This window comes from Dermochelys coriacea, chromosome 3, assembly GCF_009764565.3.
Source record: "Dermochelys coriacea isolate rDerCor1 chromosome 3, rDerCor1.pri.v4, whole genome shotgun sequence".
Classification (NCBI taxonomy): domain Eukaryota; kingdom Metazoa; phylum Chordata; order Testudines; family Dermochelyidae; genus Dermochelys; species Dermochelys coriacea.
Window position 1 is genome coordinate 162,126,510 of NC_050070.1, and position 20,423 is coordinate 162,146,932.

Consider the following 20,423-nt stretch of genomic DNA (forward strand, 5'->3'; position numbering starts at 1 on the left):
GTCGCGCCAGCGCCATCCTGCGGAGCCAGAAGCCAGTGGTGGTGGTGAAGAAGAGAAGCCGGGCTACCAAGACAGCATGAATGGCTAGTATGTCCCAATAAAGGGTTCAAACAAAAACAAAAAAAAACAAAAAACCCCAACAAACTGTCATGTATTGCTTCTAGCCCAATTAGGAAGTGCATGGTTGCAGACCCTGGACTTTCAAAAGACCTATTTTTATCTCAGCTGAGAGTATGAAAACATCTGCAGCCAACTAAATTATTCCAAATACTCAAATATGGGCTTATTCCTTTCATGCAAAAGGTGCCTTTGAAAAAGGGAGGCAGCTACAGAAAAGCCAGATTAATAATACAAATTAAAAATACCTCCAAAATACTGGATCTGTGCCCTAGTTAGCTCATTGAAGCTGTTTATCTGGTTTACTGGCTTGAGATAAGGAGTCACCATGGGAACTATAAAACGAAGAGGGACTAAAAGGTGAAAATGAAATTTATAAAACAACAATGAAATTCTCTTCAGCATAACAGACTGATTTGAAATGTTTTCATTTCCATAACAGCACTGCCACTTTAACAATCTGAAAGACTCATAGGAATTGTGTTACAGGAACCACAAGAGCCTACACACAACCATTTTCCTATTATCAGTTGCTCCAAGCAGGCTTTGTTCAATTAACTAACAACACTGTGGGGTAGGGGGAAGGGGAAGCAGATTTGAATGCAAGCCACAGTGGAAGCCTATATATTTAAAAACATTTGGACAAAGAAAGCTACATAGACAGCAGCAGGCATGCTTGAATTTGAAAGCGAGGACTTCCTGCCCCTTTCCGGAGCCTGCAGACACTGCATTCTACCCCATGGAAGTTCAGCACTAAGACCTTGTATACCTGGAAAAGTTTTACCAGTTATATTGGTAAAACCACCACCCCATCCCCCCAGACATTCTTATTCCAGTATATAAGTGACTTTTTTTTTAATTTAGCTTAAGCCCCTACCCAAGCAACAAGAGCTAAACCGAAAAAAGCAACTATTACACACACAGGAGTTTACCAATATAACTATATCAGCTTAAATACACATTCTTGTTTATACTGGTATAAATCTCCCATGTAGACAAGCCCTAAATGTGACAGAACTGTAGCTCTTCAAATATTCTGTTGCAAGGTTTGGTAGATTTTTTTTTTATATATTGCCATAGTCGGCCAACTTAAAATATGCACTGCATTCTGCAGAAGTCTTCAAAGTAACAAGGGAAATATCCTGGAGCGAATTTTTTTTTATCATTTAAAAAAAAGCAAAAACAGGTAAAGATAATTAGAAAAACTTGTGCCATCATGGTAAATGTTACAACTATAGTGGTTTTTAGCTAGCAGAATCTTAACTACTCATTCTCTGCAGTTAAAAAGCCAAAGAAGGAAGTTTTAAATATACTTAGTCTCAAGTCTTCACTATGTTAGATATTAATTCATTTTTTCTGCATAAAAAGGTTTATTGGAGGACTTTTAATCTTTAGAGCTGGACAAAATTAATTCTCACAGCATCCATCTGAGCATTAGCCACATTCTATAGGAGGAGAAGAGAGGCAGATAAATTAAATGACTTGCCTAAGGCCACACAGTAATTTAGTGTCAGAGTTGAGATTAGATTTCAGGGAGTTCCATCTCCCAGGCCTAGTCCCTCTCCAGTGATCCATACTCTTATTTTTGCATCTTTTACTTTTAATTGTTAGTTCAAGACAAAAAGACCAGCATTTGCAAATTAAGAGATTGCTATATTTCATATCTCAACTCCAACTAGAGCAATAAGTAAATCAGACTGAAACCTTGAAATCTGATATATTGTACACAACATAATTTGATGAGAGATGTGATTTTTCAAAGGCAGCTCTGGGGGTCAACTTGCTCTGGGGGTCTGCAGTACAGCAGCAATGTGTACCTCACTGATTGATCCCAAGATATCATTTGTTTGTATAAAGCAGCAGTGTGGCAAGAGTTTCAGTAGAAGGTTCTTGTCCTGTCCTCCTAGCTGGAGGAAAGATACAATAGTTCTCTTTGAGAAGGAGGGAATAGGAATACCAGATGTATAATAAAGATGTGATACTTACTCAGATACCCAAGGCCCAACATCATCACAAGAGGAGAAAATGCATGATGAGGTCCAGAGATTAACAGCCACCATTGTATCCTTTTTATTTATTATTTGTTGCAATGAGCCACATTCTTATTATATGTACAGTGAAAAAGAAGAAAAGGCCTTGCGCTCAAAGAGTGTCTCAATGTGCCCATCGCAATTCAGATATAGTGAACCTTGATTTAGAGAGAAGTTGACTGGTGAAAAAAGAAAAGTGATTTCAAGACAAAAGAGTCACTAAAACTTAAGATGTCTATTAAATACCTGTTTTATTGCATAATGAATTCCATTATACAATATTTAAACCAGACCAAGATTAAACCTTGAAATTTCTGAAGAATGGAACTTTCAGAATTCTGCATGACCTACCTTTAGATCAATGTCACAGCTCCGATCTCAGCTGAAATGTGCTGTTTCCCAATGTCATAAAACTCACCCTTTGAGACAGTTAAGAGTACAAAGCCAAGATCCTGTGCCAATTGCTTTTAGATACCTAAAAGGGAAAACAGTATGCATTTAGTCATACAATTATGCATAAGAGGCCCTTGATTGTTACTATTTATAGTACTAAAAAATTATCTCTGAAGTTCTTTTTCCTCCAAAGTATGCACAAAACCAGTCAGAGTCTACAGGTATACAAAGTTGTGTGGGAAATGGTTTGCCACGCTGGAAAATTTTTTAATATTGAAAAAAGTTTTCCCTTTCCAAATTGAGAGAAGATCAAAATCTTGAAAAATTTCAGATTGAAACTAAAAAAAGTTCATTTTTGACACAAATCAGTTCATTTAAACATAATTTCATTTAAATACTTTTGAAATGTTTTGACTTTTATTACTATTTAAATTTCACTACAAATTAACTTAAATTTCAAAACAAAGGTATTTGAAATCGAAAGATGGAACTTCTGCTTTGAAAAAGTGCCAAAACAGGACATGACATAAATTAAAAAACTTTTGACATGGAAATGTTTAGTTGAAGAATTCCCAGCCAGCTCTACTTATGACAACTGTTGATCTGGTCATCTGCATCGCAGTAAACTAAGTGCTCAACAGCACAAAAACAGCAAGCAATCTTCATATGTGACCAGTCTACTTTAGTACAAGGAACTTGTTAAATAAAGCTGCTAAAAATATTTGGCCTTGCCTGAATACTGTAATAGTATATTTCAGTTCTACAAACTCGTACTAACTAACGGACTGAGTTTAGGTTATGTCACTAAACTGAACAGCATTGGTATCAGTTTGAAAACAAGTACTGGCATCTTGGGCAGGAGGAAGCATGTGCAGTCACACTATAACGTTATTATTATTATTATTATTATTATTAATAGCTAAAATTACTTAATGTTAACTGACTGAAGATTTATGAATTAACCAATACAGATTCAAATACACAAAGAAGGGAAAAGGGATGAGAAGTGGAAGAGTTAAAACTACAAAAAGGGAAAAAATTGCTGCATCATTTTCTTATTGAGTGAAACAGTGCAAGCAATACAGATACATGTTAGTCTTTTCCTATATGTGTTAAACATGAAACTCTTTCCTCCAACCCCCAACTGGGACAATCTCAAATAAGGCAACTTCAGAGTAATTAGTGCCCAGTAAGAAACACTTATCTTCAGTTTCACAACTGAGATTACATTGTAACAACACAACACTGGGTTTTTTTGCATAATTTTATTACTGATACGACACTCATCATATGAGCCCACAATAATAAAAGGAAGAAAACTGGTCAAGGAAGTGTGAAATAAAGGGAGACCCCTACACACAGTCAGCCTTGGTATTAACTCTAGCTGGGGACCTTAGCAAAGCCACATAACCTTCTTGGTGACATAGCTCAGCCTTTGATGAACTAGTCAACATTAGCACCATTATCAGTTAAAATATAGTGAACTTTGGACATCTGATAGTGAGGCAGCTGTTCACATTACCCTGCTTACAAAAAAGAAAGAACACTGCAAGACAGAGCGGACAGGCAGGAACTTTGCTGGCCAAGTTTATATATTGGTAAATATCACTGGACTCCCAGAGCAGAGAGATGTCTTAGGGCTTTCGACACTTAGGACATGGCTACACTTGTAGATGTAGAGTGTTGAGTTAAACCGGTCTTCGGAGAGCGCAGTAGGGAAAGCGCTGCAGCCTGTCCATACTGACAGCTGCAAGCAAACTGGCACAGCCATATTTGCAGCACTTGCATCAGCATTGGGAGCAGCGCATTATGGGCAGCTATCCCACAAAGCCCCTCTTCCCATTCTGATGCTGTGGCTTGTGGGAAGGGGGCAGGGGATCCGGGGCATTCTGGGTCCTGTCCCAAAGCCCCGTGATGCATCGGTTCACATCCCAGCAATCCCTGTGCTTCCGTCCACATTTGGTGCCATATTTCAATGTTTTTTGTACTGTGCGTTCTGTCTTCCCTTTCGGTCTGCGGGAATGAAGCCTAAACTGCTGAAGAATATGCTGACAAGTCTTGCCAGCATGTCACGTTTGGCAGTCGAGTTACTTCTTAAGATCCAAAGTGACAGTGAGGATTCCGACGATAATAGACATAAGTAAAGCATATGACACGAGACTGCTTGTGGCATTCACGGACATGCTCACCACTGTGGAACGCCGCTTTTCAGCTCAAGAAACAAGCACTGAGTGGTGGGATCACATCGTCATGCAAGACTGGAATGATGAGCAGTGGCTGCAGAACTTTTGGATGGGACTGTGTAAGGAGCTCACCCCCACCCTGCAGCGCAAGGACATGAGATTGAGAGCTGCCCTGACGGTGGAGAAGTGGGTGGCTATGGCAATCTGGAAGCTGGCAACTCTAGACAGCTACCGATCGGTAGCTAACCAGTTTGGAGTGGGAAAGTCAACTGTTGGAATCATGTCGATGCAAGTTTGCAAGGCCATTAATCACATCCTGCTCAGAAAAACCGTGACTCTGGGTAACATGCGTGACATTGTGGCTGGCTTTGCACAAATGGGTTTCCCTAACTGTGGAGGGGCAATAGATGGGATGCATATTCCAATTCTGGCACCAGCCCACCTAGCCTCTGAGTATGTTAATTGGAAGGGGTATTTCTCTGTGGTTCTCCAGGCGCTTGTGGATCACCGTGGGCATTTCATTGACATTAATGCACGCTGGCCTGGAAAGGTGCATGTCACATGCATCTTTTGGAACACTGGCCTGTCCAGGAAGCTGCAAGCCGGGACTTTTTTCCCATACCAGAAGATCACCATCTAAATGCCCATTGTGATCCTTGGAGACCCCATTTACCCTTTAATGCCGTGGCTCATGAAACCCTACACAGGGAGCCTTGACAGCAGCAAGGAGCAGTTCAACAAGCTGAGCCGGTGCAGAATGACTGTGGAGTGTGCTTTTGGCTGTTTAAAAGGCCGCTGGCGCTCTCTGTATGGGAAGCTGGACCGGCTGATGACAGCATCCCCTCAATTATATCTGTGTGCTGTACGCTCCATAACATTTGTGAAGAGAAAGGTGAAAGATTCACTCAGGCATGGAACTCTGAGGTTAAACACCTGAGGCTGAATTTGAATAGCCAGAGAGCAGGGCTATTAGAGGGGCCCAGCACAGGGCTGCAAGGATTAGGGATGCCTTGAGGGAGCAATTTGAGGCTGAAAGCCACCAGTAATGTCTGGTGCCCTGCACAGGAGTGAAGTGCAGTGGTTCCAATGTTAGTTGGAATCTGTGTTTGATACGCTGACTTGCAGTGCCTGTTGCTTTCCTGGGCTAAAGTACCTTTTACTTTATGCAATAACAAAGAATGTTTTCAAAGCCAAAAAATCCATTTATTGAAAAGAAACAACTGCTTGGGAAACAGAAAGGGCAAGGGGGTGGGGTGGGGAACAGTTCAATCACAGATTTATGTATGTCCTGTTCTCATACTCAGACTTCCTGTCTGAGTGCTGCACTTCAGGATGGCTATAATGCATGGTAAGGGGGGTTGAGTGCAGTGGGTAACGGTTGTAGTTTTCAGGGCTGGGTGGTGAAGCTACAGCTGGTTGCGATAGGAACACGGATGTTGGGGAAAGTGGGTTGGAGGTGACATGGGGCACAAGGGAAAGAGTTTTGGGACAAGGGCTGCAGGGGAGTGCGGGCACGGTAGTGCTCCGCCTGCATGGCTACGAGCGCCTGGATCAAGTCCACTTGGTGCCCCATGATGCTTATCAGCCGATCCGTGCTTTGCTGCTGGAGCTCAGTGCTTTTGTACTGGCGCTTCTCATTCTGCTGGCGGATCCTCCTTTCACTCTCCCTCCATTCCTACGCTTTTAGATTCTCGTTAAGGGACTGCTGCATGACTTCTTGCAACATGACTTCTTTGCTTCTAAGTGGCCTCTTCTGAATTCTTTGCAGTCTTTCGGTCGATGATAACCGAATGGCTGAGATCTCAAGGTTGCATCTCTAAAGGCAAAATGCAACACTTAACAGAGGCAGTATTGTTCACACCAGACAGAGTAATGAGTCTCCCGTACTTAAGGGCAGGCACAGTCTACACAATAACAGAATTTGCCTGTCTCAAAGCGAGCGCACATAACCGACGGGCGCCCCAAAATGACGAGTAAGCACAGGGTCAAGGGGAACTGATTGTTTCACAGAAACCCGCCCTCTGGGTTTCTGTGCCTTGGGGAGAGCCAACAGCAGCAGGGGGCCTCTATACTGAACTTTGTCCCCACATTTTCCACAGGAGTTTGTCCTGGAAGATATCTCACTGCTGAGGATGACCTGGGACGCAAGGGAGGGTCTTCTACCACAATGCAGCTTCCGCCCTGGCCCATATGCAGCTTGCCTGTGTGCAGCAATGGTCCCCCCGCCCCTCACGGCACACTGGTGCGGCCATATTAGCCTGACTGGAACAAGGACCACAGTGGCTCTCCTGAGAAACATGCACAAGTGCATTGCCCACGTTCTGTCTAAGACCTTTGAGGAGATCACTTAGGCTGATTACCGCGATGTGAGAGAGCACATCAACACCCTATTCCGCATCTAGGCATGCATGCGGCCCTAACCTCACCCCAAGAGCCCGCATCGAATAACTTCTTCCCAAAATAAAAGCCGCTTATTGGGAACCTCCTCTGGTGTTTGTCCTTCCCCAAGCACCGGCCACCGCGACTGGCGACCTTCCTCCTGGCTTGAGAGCAGCTCCTGGCTGCCTGCATCTAGGGATTCTGGGGTGTCTTCCTCCGCCTCAGCACCCTCACTCCCGCTTGCCTCCTCCTCCTCCCGCCTTGTTGAACTGGCCTCTGAAGTGTTCATGGTGGTCCTCGGAGTGGAGGTGGGGTCGCCCCCCAAGTATCGTGTCCAGCTCTTTGTAGAAATGGCATGTCGCGGGGCAGCACCGGAGCGGCTGTTTGCCTCGCGGGCTTTGCGGTAGGCATTCCACAGCTACTTCATTTTAACCCTGCGCTGCATCCCGGTCATGGCCCCTTTCCATCACGTTCCCTCATATCTGCTAAAAGGTATCATAATTCCTATGGCTGGAGCGCAGCTGGGACTGGACAGCTTCCTCCTGCCCAAACACTGCTGAGGTCCTGCGCCTCGCCATTGCTCCATACTGGGGATCGCCTGGCGCATGGAGGCACAGTCACCTGGAAAGATGCGCTGAGAGCACTACACGCCTGGCTGAGCAAACAGGAAGGGGATTTTCAAAATTCCCAGAGAATTTAAAGAGCAGGTCTGATGGTTGGTCACCTGAGGGCAGGACAGATTTCAAAAAGTGATGATCAGAGTGGCTAGAACAGGCATTGTGGGACATTTCTGGAGGCCAATCAGAGTGCATTAACAGACCAGGGCGTCCACACTGACGCTGCAGCACTCCAGCAGGGGCGCACAAAACGTTATTCCACTCACTGAGGTGGATTACCAGGAGCACTCTAGCCACTGAGTCAGACTGCTCTATGTGCCTTGCCAGTGTGGACGCGTCGTGAGTTAGGATGCCCAGGACTGCTTTAATGCGTTCTAACTCGCAAGGGTAGCCATGCCTTTAAAATGCTACAGTGGCTCAGCTGCGCCATTACAGTTACAATGCTTCAGTGCAGACACCGTTTACACTGACAAGAGGGTTCTCCCGTTGGTGTAGGTAATCCACGTCCCTCAGAGGCAGTAGCTTGGTCAACGGAAGAAGTCTTCCATTGACCCAGCTCTGTCTACATGGGGACTTAGGTCAGCTTAACAATGCCACTCAGAGGTGTGGATTTTTCACGTCCTGACCAACATAGTTAAACTGACCTAATTTTCTAGTGTAGACCAGGCGTTAGTCTTGTCATCCCATCATCACAGCTTTAGCCTGGGTTTCTTACAGCACAAGAAGTCAAAGTCACAACTGCACCAGGAAGTTCTAGACAAACAATATATCCAGACCATCTCTCTTTAGGGCTAGAGGGGAAGAAGATCAAGATAATTCCAAAAAGAAACACCTAGCTTACAGATGCTAAGTTACTTGTACATACTTGAATGATAGCCAAATACCAGACCCACTGTTGAATTTTTCTGAAACTCAACCTATTATCTTTGTTGCATGTACTGTTGTTAAGTGTGCTGATTAGAAAAGTCAATATAAAAAGCATTATGGAAATTTCTGCAAGGTAACTGTTTTTTAAAAGATAGAAGGATACAGCTGAGAAAATACCAACAACTTTCTTTTCATTTTACTGACCATACCTCTCCCCATCACTATAAGCAAAATAATCCTTTAAAACAGCTGCTTAATTTCATGGTCAAGATATTTGGTTTGTAGAACTTGAAGGTATTCAAGGCAAAGATAAAACAGTCACATCATCCCCTTATGGAAAGGCCATAGAAAAGTCTATGTTTGGATGTATGTTGGCTGGACAAATGAACGTACTTAATCATTATTCAACACCACCACCCAAAAAGCAAGTAATTGTTTCCTCAAATTGTTTCCATAATCTTTGTTGCTTTTAACAGAAAACAATTACCAAGGGACCAAATTTAACCTTAAACTGGCAATATCCACTACTAACAATAAATAAATTAATGCAAAAAGCTATGTTAATGCAACAGTTAAGTATCTACATCAAAAAATGTCAAGTTAAAGTTGTATGGTCAGCCTTAATACAACTTCCTTGTGCACACGCATTATGATAACATACTATTTCTCAAGTACAATATGTATTATTTTCTAGATTCTTAGCTACAGCCAGAGCATCTTGTAATTTTTTCTTCATTCTTGTATGCTTATATTACTTTCGTTGTCATAATTGGCCAGGATATTTTTGTTGACTTAGGCCCACATGGAGCTCCTTGTAGGATCAGGGCCTCAGACTTTTTATATGATCAGGAACATCTCTAAACTAGGTATTTAAATAACTTTATCAGACTACCACAGAAACACACAATGAGCTGTACTAAAAATGTTAGTAAATAAAATAAAATAAAAATAATAATTAATAAAATAAAACTAATATTTATGATTTTTGTTTTTCTATGTTACTTGTGTAAAAGGGTCATGATGATGTATACATCATGTACCCTAGTTTCAAAGGTCTTAATAAAATTAAAATATTTCATTATCCTAGTGTTTGATGCATTGACTTTATTGTTGACAGTTTCTAGAATAAGTGAGAATGTGTGTATAGGTTTAGAATGAAATCTGTTCTGAATGGCAGAAATTCTCCTGGTACTTTTCCACAATGGTTTAGCATACTGTGCATAAGAAAGATAGTTATTTTAGTTCACATGCAAACTTATCTGCAATTTTCCAAGTAAATCATAACAGTAGCAGCCTTAACTGAATTGTCTTACTTCTATTGGTCTCAAAACTTTTTAAAAAACAAAACAAAAAAACAACTGGTCCCCGAGTGCTCCTATTAGAAGTACCTACATGCCAAGTCATGCAAGGAAGGTCAGTCCAGTGATTAGGGTTCAAGCCTAGGACTTTGGGAAACTTGGGTTCAAGTCCCTGCTCTGCATAGATTTCCTGTGGGAGTTTAACTAAGGGCTAGCCTACACTAGAAGCACTGCAGCTGCATTGCTGTAGTACATCTCATGAAGTCATTCTATGCTGACAGCATAATAAATCCACCTGCGTGAGAGGTGGTAGCAGCTCACCCACCGACATAGCCCTGTCCATACCCATGCTTAGATCAGTGTAACTTACGTTGCTTGGCAGGGTAGCTAATTCACACCCCTGAGCAATGTAAATTATACCAAGTAAATGGTAGTGTAGACCTGGCCTTAGGGAACCATGGCATAGAGACTATCTATAAAAGAGGGATGACACTTCTGTACTTCACAGGTGTCTTTTGAAGATAAACACATTGAAGATTGTGAGGTGCTCAAATATTATCATAACGAAGGCCATATAAATATCTTAGATTGAAAAAAATCTCTATTAGATACATTTTTAAATTTGACACAAAATCTATCCAAAAGTTTATTGCAAGTCTAGAAACTTCTTCACTCTCTGAAACTGGAAGTGTCAGAGAACCCACCATACCTATTACTGTTGACAGTAATTTATGGCTGTGAAAGTAATAAAAGATTTGAAGGGGGATTTTTAAAATCACATCTTCAATTTCAGCCCAGCCCTTCAGCACAGTTGTAATTTGAGATGTAGTATACCCCTCACATTCCAGGTGAATTGAAGTTTTATGTGAATAGTTCCCATGCTTAATCTGCTTTGTCTAGTCTCACTATTGATATTCCATCCCCCAACTAGAAATTTAATCAGGTACAAACATTTAACTATCAAAATGATTTCAAGATACAGACAAATGCAGACTTTCCACATTTTCCAGTACAGAAAAAATATTTTATGGCAAAAATAAATTAAAGCTTTTGATAAGTAAAGAAATGCAAAGTTAAATGTGACATTACCATGGAAGCCCTAGAGAAGTTTTTATGGGTGAAAAGGATCTTCTTTTAATTATGTTGGTGTCATGAGATTCTATGTATATTGGATTTATAGCTTGAATACACACAACTCTAAATGCAAAGAGGTTCAAATAGCTCCATGTCCATCTTTCTGAAAGTATTGTTTTTTTAAAGTCCACTCATTGTATGAGTAACAGGAAGATGATGGTACTGTGGGTACAGTTAGATGCTCTTGATCTTAGACAAGACACTTACCAATATTCTATTCAAATGCATCTGAGTGGCGATTCCTACTTCGGGAATAGGAGTAACAAGCATAGCACTAGCTGTGGCACCAGGTTCTTTAGAAGTATGCCCTGTACTTACATCCAATAAGAGTGCATTCATCTATTCTAGAGGTGCCAATGGCATAGAGAACTATTACGAAGTCCACATTAGAAGTGTGTTTGCAACCTCCTTGCCAATCTTAGATCAAGAAAAAAGCACTGGAGGTCTATGCTGATTCTTGACAATCCTCGAGCAGCAATGACCTTGATTGCATAAATGTTATTTATGGCTAAAGATAAGAAAGCTCTCTTTGCCTTGAATGCATGCTTAACTAGGAATATAAATATTTTCTGATGCAAGCAAGTAGAAAATAAGTCTCATTCCATTAGGTCCAAAGCTTCCTTCCCTACCATTTCAACTGCATATGGTGACCATTGACAAAAGTTATGAGAATAGAGGCAAGAGGCATCCAGGTACTAACAATCACAGCAAATATTTCTGAGTGTTATGATTAATTGGTGCTCTACAATATTCAAGTCATTCTTATGTATTGCATATGCTGATTCTGTGTAAGACTTAATTATGATCAAACCTGTTTTCACTATTGTGTTGAGTTAGTCTGTTTTTATGAAAACAATTTCCATTAATATTCTTTAGCACACCAGATCATGAGTAAACAGCTCTTATTTGGGCATGAAAGACAGAGAAAGACACACAACTATACCTGGGTATCTTTGTGTGTATTAGAAACATTTCACTTTCTATATGTGCCAATGTTTTCTAACCACACAAGATTATAGGATATATGATGGGCGGCAAGACCTGTGCCCAGAGAGTAAACTTAGTAGAGCGGAGGGCTGATTTACTTCCATTTTCAGCCTCAGGATGGTCATGCCAGTCTATCATTGCATTCAACGTTTTTACATGCAGATTAGTCACTTTTCCAGCAGACAGTAAACTAGTGGATCAGACACTCAATAGCTCTGCTAGCCTGAGCACATTGTGTCCATGAGGGGCTCCTTCTGTCCTTCCATTCTCCTCCTGGGTACAGTGTGCTCAAGCTACCACTGCTCTCCATTCTGCTTCTCCTCCTGCTGTTTACTGTCTCTTTAAAGGAGCAGAGAACTTAACTTCTAGGAGTGTTCCAGGAGAGGGCTGGACACTACAGGGCAGATGGTTTGGGGGAAACTCAGGACTGGGGGATGGGGTCACACTGCAAAAAGTAACTGGATGGTGGAAGCCAGTATGTGACCTACATGCTTGTAAGGCTGACTGTTGGTGTCCGGGCTGTGAGCCACAGGAGCATAGCAATTAAGGTATCCAGAATTGCAGGGCAGGTGCTGAAAACCCCTTAGTGCTTTGGGTTGAACCCCAAAGCATCACAGACCCCCTTTCTAAACTTGAATAGAGGCTGTTAATCTTGTTTTTTTTTTAAAGCATATGGTTATGGAATTAATACTTTCTCTAGTCTCAAGAAAGATTGAGGGCCTCCCCTGTTGGCTTCATATTGCCCTTCTATAGGACAGATGGGAGGGGTTAAACAGTTAGGTGTGAAATAAAACTTAATATATAGGTTTCAGAGTAGCAGCCGTGTTAGTCTGTATCCGCAAAAAGAAAAGGAATACTTGTGGCACCTTAGAGACTAACAAATTTATTTGAGCATAAGCTTTCGTGAGCTACAGTACAGCTCACTTCATCCGATGAAGTGAGCTGTACTGTAGCTCACGAAAGCTTATGCTCAAATAAATTTGCTAGTCTCTAAGGTGCCACAAGTACTCCTTTTCTTTTTAGTTAATATATAAGAGCTGTTCAGGATTTTATCCCATGTGCATCTTATCCAAGTAGCCTCTTTCCCTAAGAATGAAATTTACTATACGTCTTCAATGACTAAAGTGTAACTCAGATATTTTTCAGATCTTCATTATTATTTCTACAAAATATCTCAAATATATTTTAGTCAAACAGATTAAAGTGAAATATTTAGCTTTTATAATAAAGTTACCTCACTCCTCAGATACTTAACAGTTCATTTTGCATAATTCCATGTAATTTCAAAGCTGTGTAAGGAGATAGCATGCTAAAATAAAAATAGCATTAACAGTCTTCCCAATTAGCATCTTTTCAGGTTACTATAACCACAAAACCTAAATTCAGAAAGTGCATCCATAAAATTCCTTCCAATTCTAGCCAAGAGACAATGTTAAAATGCAAGTGACAAAGACATTAGAAGTGTATTAATTTACAGACTGCATGAGAAAGATCATTTAAGAGGGCAAACAATTAGAACTGAGAAGCCAACAAAGCTTAAAAATAAGTTATAAAATATTTTACTTACTGCTGAAGAGGAATTCGGTCACGCAACTTTTTGATAATAAGCACTTAACATCTTCAAAGTGTTACACATGCAGTAGTAATTAATGTTTAGTTCTGAAATGCCTAAAAAATTATTGTAATCTTGTTGGAAATAGCCTTCTTAATCTATTTTTATGCTGCAAACTGAAAATTATCTGTTTATATAGGACTTAGCAAAAAAAGTGCTTTTACTCCCGCTTATAGGTGTGGCAAAAGTTAAACACGATTACCAAAGAACAGCTGACATGATAAAAACTGGTCACAGGCAAGCAAGTCACACTAAAGGTTAGAAATAGCATATGGTCACTGTACTAGAGAATAGCAGCAGTTGCTAAACCAAATGAATGCTATTGATCAATTTGGAGATCTCTGTACTTCGTTATTTTTGCATTTTATTGAAATAACCACTAAATTTAATATTCCACAATATTAACAACTCAGATGTCTGATTAATTCTACAACCTTATCACAGTTTTAAGGGTTTGGAGGAAAAGGAATGCGTACTACTCAGACCCTACAGTTAACATATGAGAAACATTACTGAGAGTCATTCAGCAGCCTCCTCATGGGAAAGGGTAACATTATGAGAACTGTTAAGTGTTTGCATATGTTGTTTTACCTTTGTTCTTTTATTGTCTTATTTCTCACCTTTTACACGTTAAGACTTTTGGGAGCTACTAATTTGACTGCCTTCTCTTTCTTCCTGGGGCCCTCTGGGCTCACCCCCTTAATTTCGCTCTCTTTTGTTTCTGCTACAGTGACCCTCCCACCAGTCAAGGAGAGCTAGACATGCCATTCTCTGGGGACATGGATAGCTACCATAGCTGGCCATAGCAGAGGTTTGGAAAGGACAAGGTAAAGAGAAAGAGAGGGTAAAGAAAACAGATACATAGTTCAATTTCTCTCCATCTCCCCACCACCACCACCAGGCTCCCAACTCACACTCAATCATCCAGGGAGCAGAAGCATAACCTTGATATTGAACTCACATTTCTTGTATTATGTAGATCTGGCCGAAATTTAGGGGGGTTTATTCGCAGATTTTGCTACTTACACATTTGCTTTCCTTCTGATCTAAAATGAAAGCAAAATTTACCAAAATTTCCCATCAAAACCAAAGATCCCCAAAAATTTTATTTTAGAAACATTGAAATATGGTGCTCCTGAAACAAAACATGAAATTTATTTTGTGTCAATTTCATAGCTGCTATTCAGGCTCCCAGGGCTGCTTGCTGGAGCGAGAGGAGCCTTCCAGCACCCAGAGTCCCAGATCTAGCCAGGGCTCCAGGAGTTGGCAGATTTTCTGCCTAGCTGAAGACCCTGAAACCTGCCTATGTTTCGGCAAAAGTTTAATCGAATCTGTAGTAGATTCATCAAAACATCTCTCTAAAATGAATCAGCATTTTCTGAAAAAATGTTTTGTTGGAAAATTTCTGATCAGCTCTAGTATTAAGAGAGCTAAAAAAAGACCCACTCACACCTATTACATAAGTAATGGCTGCTACTACGCTACAACAAAAACTTGAGCGTTTAAGGTAGAAATTAACACCTAGGGGAGGAGAGGCATACATTCAAATACAATCACAGCTCATACAGTCTTAATTATCACATTGCAAAATGAAAAACCAAACTTAACTCTGCTCTCATAGCCACATCCAGGCTCAAACTACAGCTAAGAAACCCTGGCATCTTATTCTCCATATAGAAACAACATTTTCATCCCATCCATCAGAAAGTAGAAAGATTTCATATCATTCTCTTCCTATACTCTCAAAGTCCCATTATACCGTCCGTATTTCACACACTTATTGTATAGGACCTCACTTTCCATCTGTCATCCACCTCCAACCAGCTCCTAGGCACCCGCCTCAGTGTAACGTCATCCAGAGTCAGTACAACCTAAAGGGGATGTAGAGGTGATTATTATCCATCTCACCCCAGATTCAGCCCACTAACCCCTCCAAAACCACAAAAGCACATCCAACACACAGCAAAGCTGCAAAGCCAGACCAGGAACACAATTTCCAACTCTATCCCTGCCCCAACCACACAACATATGAAGCACAGACAACAAACCCACAGCACACATCACTTACCCAGTCTCGGGGAATCCTTGGGATGGAAGAACCTCAAGGACGTAAAGGCAGAAATGCATGTAAAAAAAAAAAAGTGATCAGAGCCGCCCTAGACTAGAAACAGTAACTGCCGCCCCCCTTTTTTTCTTCTTTTAAAATACCCGCACAGCAATTACATCTGCATGGGACAGATTCAAGGACAGGGCCCTTATCAAGAGCAGAACGGCTGACAAACCGGAGGGGGAGAAAGCTTGTGATAAAAGGTTTGTGGCATCATTACAGAGCCCCCCCCCCAAAAAAAAACCCCAAATGCAGGGAGTTGGAAGCAGCATCTAAGGACTGAGAGATTGTTGCAGTGGCAAAGGACAGCGTGGCAGTTGCCAAGGAAAGCACTGCAGCAAAAACATTATAGAAAGAGGGAGATGCAGAGGCAACTCCTGGGGACAACACAAACCCAAAATGCTCTATTGCAGCATTTAACTATTAGGGCAGTCAGCAATACAGTAGTGCAAACCAGTCCCAGCCATATTATGCAGCCCCTGAACAATACAGGCTACAAGGAACAAGAGTACACACCTCCCTGGTGTAACCCCACAGCAGTACTCCCAGGCCATTCCCCTCTCAGACCCAAGCTGAGGGCACTGAGAACAACTTGGGGCAATTAGGACCCCGGCTCATTTGAGCCCTCTCTTGCCCCTTGTAACTTCAAACCTCGGCATGCCACACCAGAAGGCCCACAAACCAGAAGAGGTTGAGCAAAGACATGCACTCGCCTGTAAATGTAACCCCCTTCCCACTTGTGTTGTGCCCTGCATTGCACTGTTGCACTTGACTGTTTTGTTTCACTGGTGATATAATGAAAGGGTTCTTTGTAGTTAGATAATAGATTGCTGTTTAATATATTGTGTCACAATTAAAAGCTGTTTTTAAGCTTTGTTTCGGCTTAATGTTCACTTCTGCATGTTACATAACAGATTAATAACCTTTTAAAATATCAAACATTCCTATGGAGTTGATGACAGTTCATTTTACACAGAAAATTATGTTTGCACTAATTAATAGGGCTTTACAAACACATTCAGGCAAAGACACTAGGTGCAACAGGGACTGCTGGCTCTGTTGCACTTCCACCACCCATAAACTACACTGAACTCATCAAAAGGCTTCAAACCCCCCTCCTCTCCAGGAGTAAATAGCTGGATGTACAGCTGCACAATTCAGGCCTGAGCCTCAAAATAAGAGCAACAGGCATCCTTGATAATACGGTCCTGGCTGTTTGCATTTTGTATTGGATGCTTTGCTGGTTGCTCAAATCACGGAGCAAGTCTCTGCACCTCAGCCTCCCACTCAACGCTAAGGCTTTCTCCTTTACTGTCACAAATATTGTGCAAAATACATGATGCTATAATCGTTGGTGTTTTTCTGTTGCTTCCAACCTATTCAACAAATAGCAACCACTCCCTTTCAAACAATGCAAAACTTTAGAGCCTACAAGTCCAATCAGTTCTACTTCTTGTTCAGCCAATCACTCAGACAAACATGTTTGTTTACATTTCCAGAAGATAATGCTGCCTGCTACTTGCTTACAATGCCACCTGAAAGTGAGAACAGGAGTTCGCACGGCACTGTTGTAGCCAGCGTCACAAGATATTTACATGCCAGATGCGCTAAAGATTCATATGTTCCTTGATGCTTCAACCACCATTCCAGAGGATGTGTCCATGCTGGTGACAGGTTCTGCTCGATAACAATCCAAAGCAGTGCGCAGCAATGCATATTCATTTTCATCATCTGAGTCCGATGCCACCAGCAGAAGGTTGATTTTCTTTTTTTGGTGGTTTGGATTCTGTAGTTTCCGCATCTGCGTGTTGCTCTTTTAAGACTTCTGAAAGCATGCTCCACTCCTCATGCCTCTTAGATTTTGGAAGGCACTTCAGATTCTTAAGTCTTGGGTCAAGTGCTGTAGCTAACTTTAGAAATTTCACATTGGTATCTTCTTTGCATTTTGTCAAATTTGCAGTGAAAGTGTTCTTAAAATGAACAACATGCTGGGTCATCAACTGAGACTGCTATAACATGAAATATATGGCAGAACGTGGGTAAAACAGAACAGGAGACATATAATTCTCCCCCAAGGAGTTCAGTCAAAAATTTAATTAATGCATTATTTTTTTTAACGTGGATGGAAGCACGTCCTCTGGAACAATGGCTGAAGCATGAAGAGGCATATGAATCTTTAGCGTATCTAGCACGCAAATATCTTGCGACACCAGCTACAACAGTGCCATGTGAATGCCTGTTTTCACTTTCAGGTGCATTGTAATTAAGAAGTGGGCAGCATTATCTCCCATAAATATAAACAAACTTGTTTCTCTTAGCGATTGGCTGAACGAGAAGTAGGACTGAGTGGACTTGTAGACTGTAAAGTTTTACATTGTTTTGTTTTTTAGTTCAGATACATAACCAAAAAAACCCTACATTTGTAAGTTGCAGTTTCATGATAAAGAGATTGCACTACAGTAATTGTATGAGGTGAACTGAAAAATACCATTTGAGTTTACAAATATTTGCACTGTAAAAATGATAATCAAAAAAATACAAAGTAAGCACTGTACACTTTGTATTGTGTTACAACTGAAATAGATTATTTTTGAAAATGTAGAAAAACACCCAAAATATTTAATAAATTTCAATTTGTATTCTATTGTTTAACAGTGCAATTAATCGTGATTAATTATTTTTAGTTAATCGTGTGAGTTAATTGTGATTAATTGACAGCTCTAATTTAAAGTGAAGCATGTGTATGAGTACTGTAGTCCCATTGACAGCCTAGGTGCTTAGTGTGTAAGCATTTGCTGGTCTAGTGCTTGTAGCAGTATTTTTGCCATAACTAAAGATGTTAACCTGCTTTACAACTTGTATGTAGAACAGCAGTGCAGTGTTTCAGAGAAATATGACATATACCCAAAGGCTAATACAAGATTCCCCCCGCCCCCACCAAGAGTCCAGGAACAATAGGAATCCTAGCACCCTTTCCCTTCCTCTTCTCAGCAGAGGAAGGGAGGGAGAACAAGTTGTTCTTTCCATCAGGACATCATCCTTTAACAGTGCCCCTACTCCATCTTTCATATTTGCTCCTAACTAGCAGGTGCCTGAAGTTTTTCCAACACTACTTTTACACATGAGAAGGATGTCATGAGAAACTATTGCACAAGAGCAGAGATATGTGTCCCTAAATGAAGTAATTTGCCAAATTATACACAAACAGTTTCTAATTCCTTCATGCAGCCTCTCAACCACATTGTGTCCTAGAATATAAACTGGGGGAAAGGAGAGTAACATTTCAAAACATAACCAGCATCCAAAAGCATGTTCAAGTTTCATCAGATTTCAGAACTTTCCACTTTAATATGAATATGAAAGACTAAATCCTTAATGTACACACATATTTAGGAATGAACACAAAGATCAAGCCATTTCTTATGCAAGGCTTTTTAGATAAGGGACAGAAGAAAGAACCAAGACTATTCATTTAGCACTGCTTTAAATAGAATAATAACTGCTGTGTCCTATCTCAGACCCAGGTGATTGTCAGGTAAGTTCCCCCGCCCCCATCACCTGACAAGCACTAAGTATTCAGTACTTTGCACATGCACACTAGAGGGCTCCATCACTCCCATCAGTGACTAATTAGATGCTAGAATCACTGCAAAGAGAGAAATATTACTTTTCCTACAGTGAGTTTTCCTACAGCAGTGACAGTCCCAATTAAAGTATCAGAGACATTGCTAATGTCTTCCTGAGCTAGAATTTCAACCTATTTGGGAAAAAATAAAGGAGGACTTGTGGCACCTTAGAGACTAACAAATTTATTTGAGCATAAGCATTTGTGAGCTACAGCTCACTTCATCGGATGCATTCGGTGGAAAATACGGTGGGACCTATTTGGGAAGAAGGATACAAAAGAAGGAGGAGACTAGGCAAGCAATAGGAAAAATCTTGTCAATGGGATACTAGCCACAGAAAGAAAAGGAGTGCTTGTGGCACCTTAGAGACTAACAAATTTATTAAAGCTTAAGCTTTCGTGAGCTACAGCTCACTTCATCGGATGCATCTGATGAAGTGAGCTGTAGCTCACGAAAGCTTATGCTCTAATAATTTTTTTAGTCTCCAAGGTGCCACAAGTCCTCCTTTTCTTTTTGCGAATACAGACTAACACGGCTGCTACTCTGAAACTAGCCACAGAAAATCTGTCTCAGAAGTACTTCTAAATCCCTAACAAACCCACGTACCCTAATGTTATTACTGGTGTTGAGATGGGGGGGGGGAAAGGGAGAAGAGATGGGATAAGCCCAAGGCCACCCCTATTGCTACCCCAAGAGGCACTTGCACCTACACATGAAACAGATACTCCAGCACACACACAGTGAGGGAGCCATGAAGCCAACAAAATACCACTTATGCCGGTTTCAAGACACATCCACACACGTCGCCGACACGCCGTTGCTGCAAGAAACTCCTGGGGTTATGTCCCGGGCACAGGGCCGGGGGACGCTCTCAAACCCATCTCGGAGCCGAACTCGCTGTCGCGGGGCGGGCTGCCCGGTCACGGCGCCGCTGCCCCCCGCCCCCTAGACCGGCTGCCCCGACCGGAGCGGGGCACATCCCACAGCCGGGCAGCGAGTCACGCGCGGCGGAATAAAACTCCCCCTCGAAACAGGAGCCGGCCCCCACCGGGGGACCGGGCGGCCCGGTAAGG

General features: G+C 41.5%; 1 protein-coding gene across 10 annotated transcripts in view; it reads right to left on the reverse strand.

The window, feature by feature from the left end:
* Positions 1-20,423, reverse strand: part of DISP1 (dispatched RND transporter family member 1) — a 162,034-nt gene that overhangs the window by 140,950 nt on the left and 661 nt on the right. For 4 of the 10 annotated variants that reach the window (XM_043511722.1, XM_043511719.1, XM_038393945.2 and 1 more), the window contains exon 2: positions 2,499-2,622. The gene's annotated coding sequence lies outside the window, so the exon portion shown is untranslated. Of the gene's footprint in view, positions 1-2,498; positions 2,623-15,413; positions 17,218-20,119; positions 20,347-20,423 lie in introns of those variants that run through there. The other 6 variants (XM_038393942.2, XM_038393943.2, XM_043511721.1 and 3 more) reach the window with 5 other exon arrangements.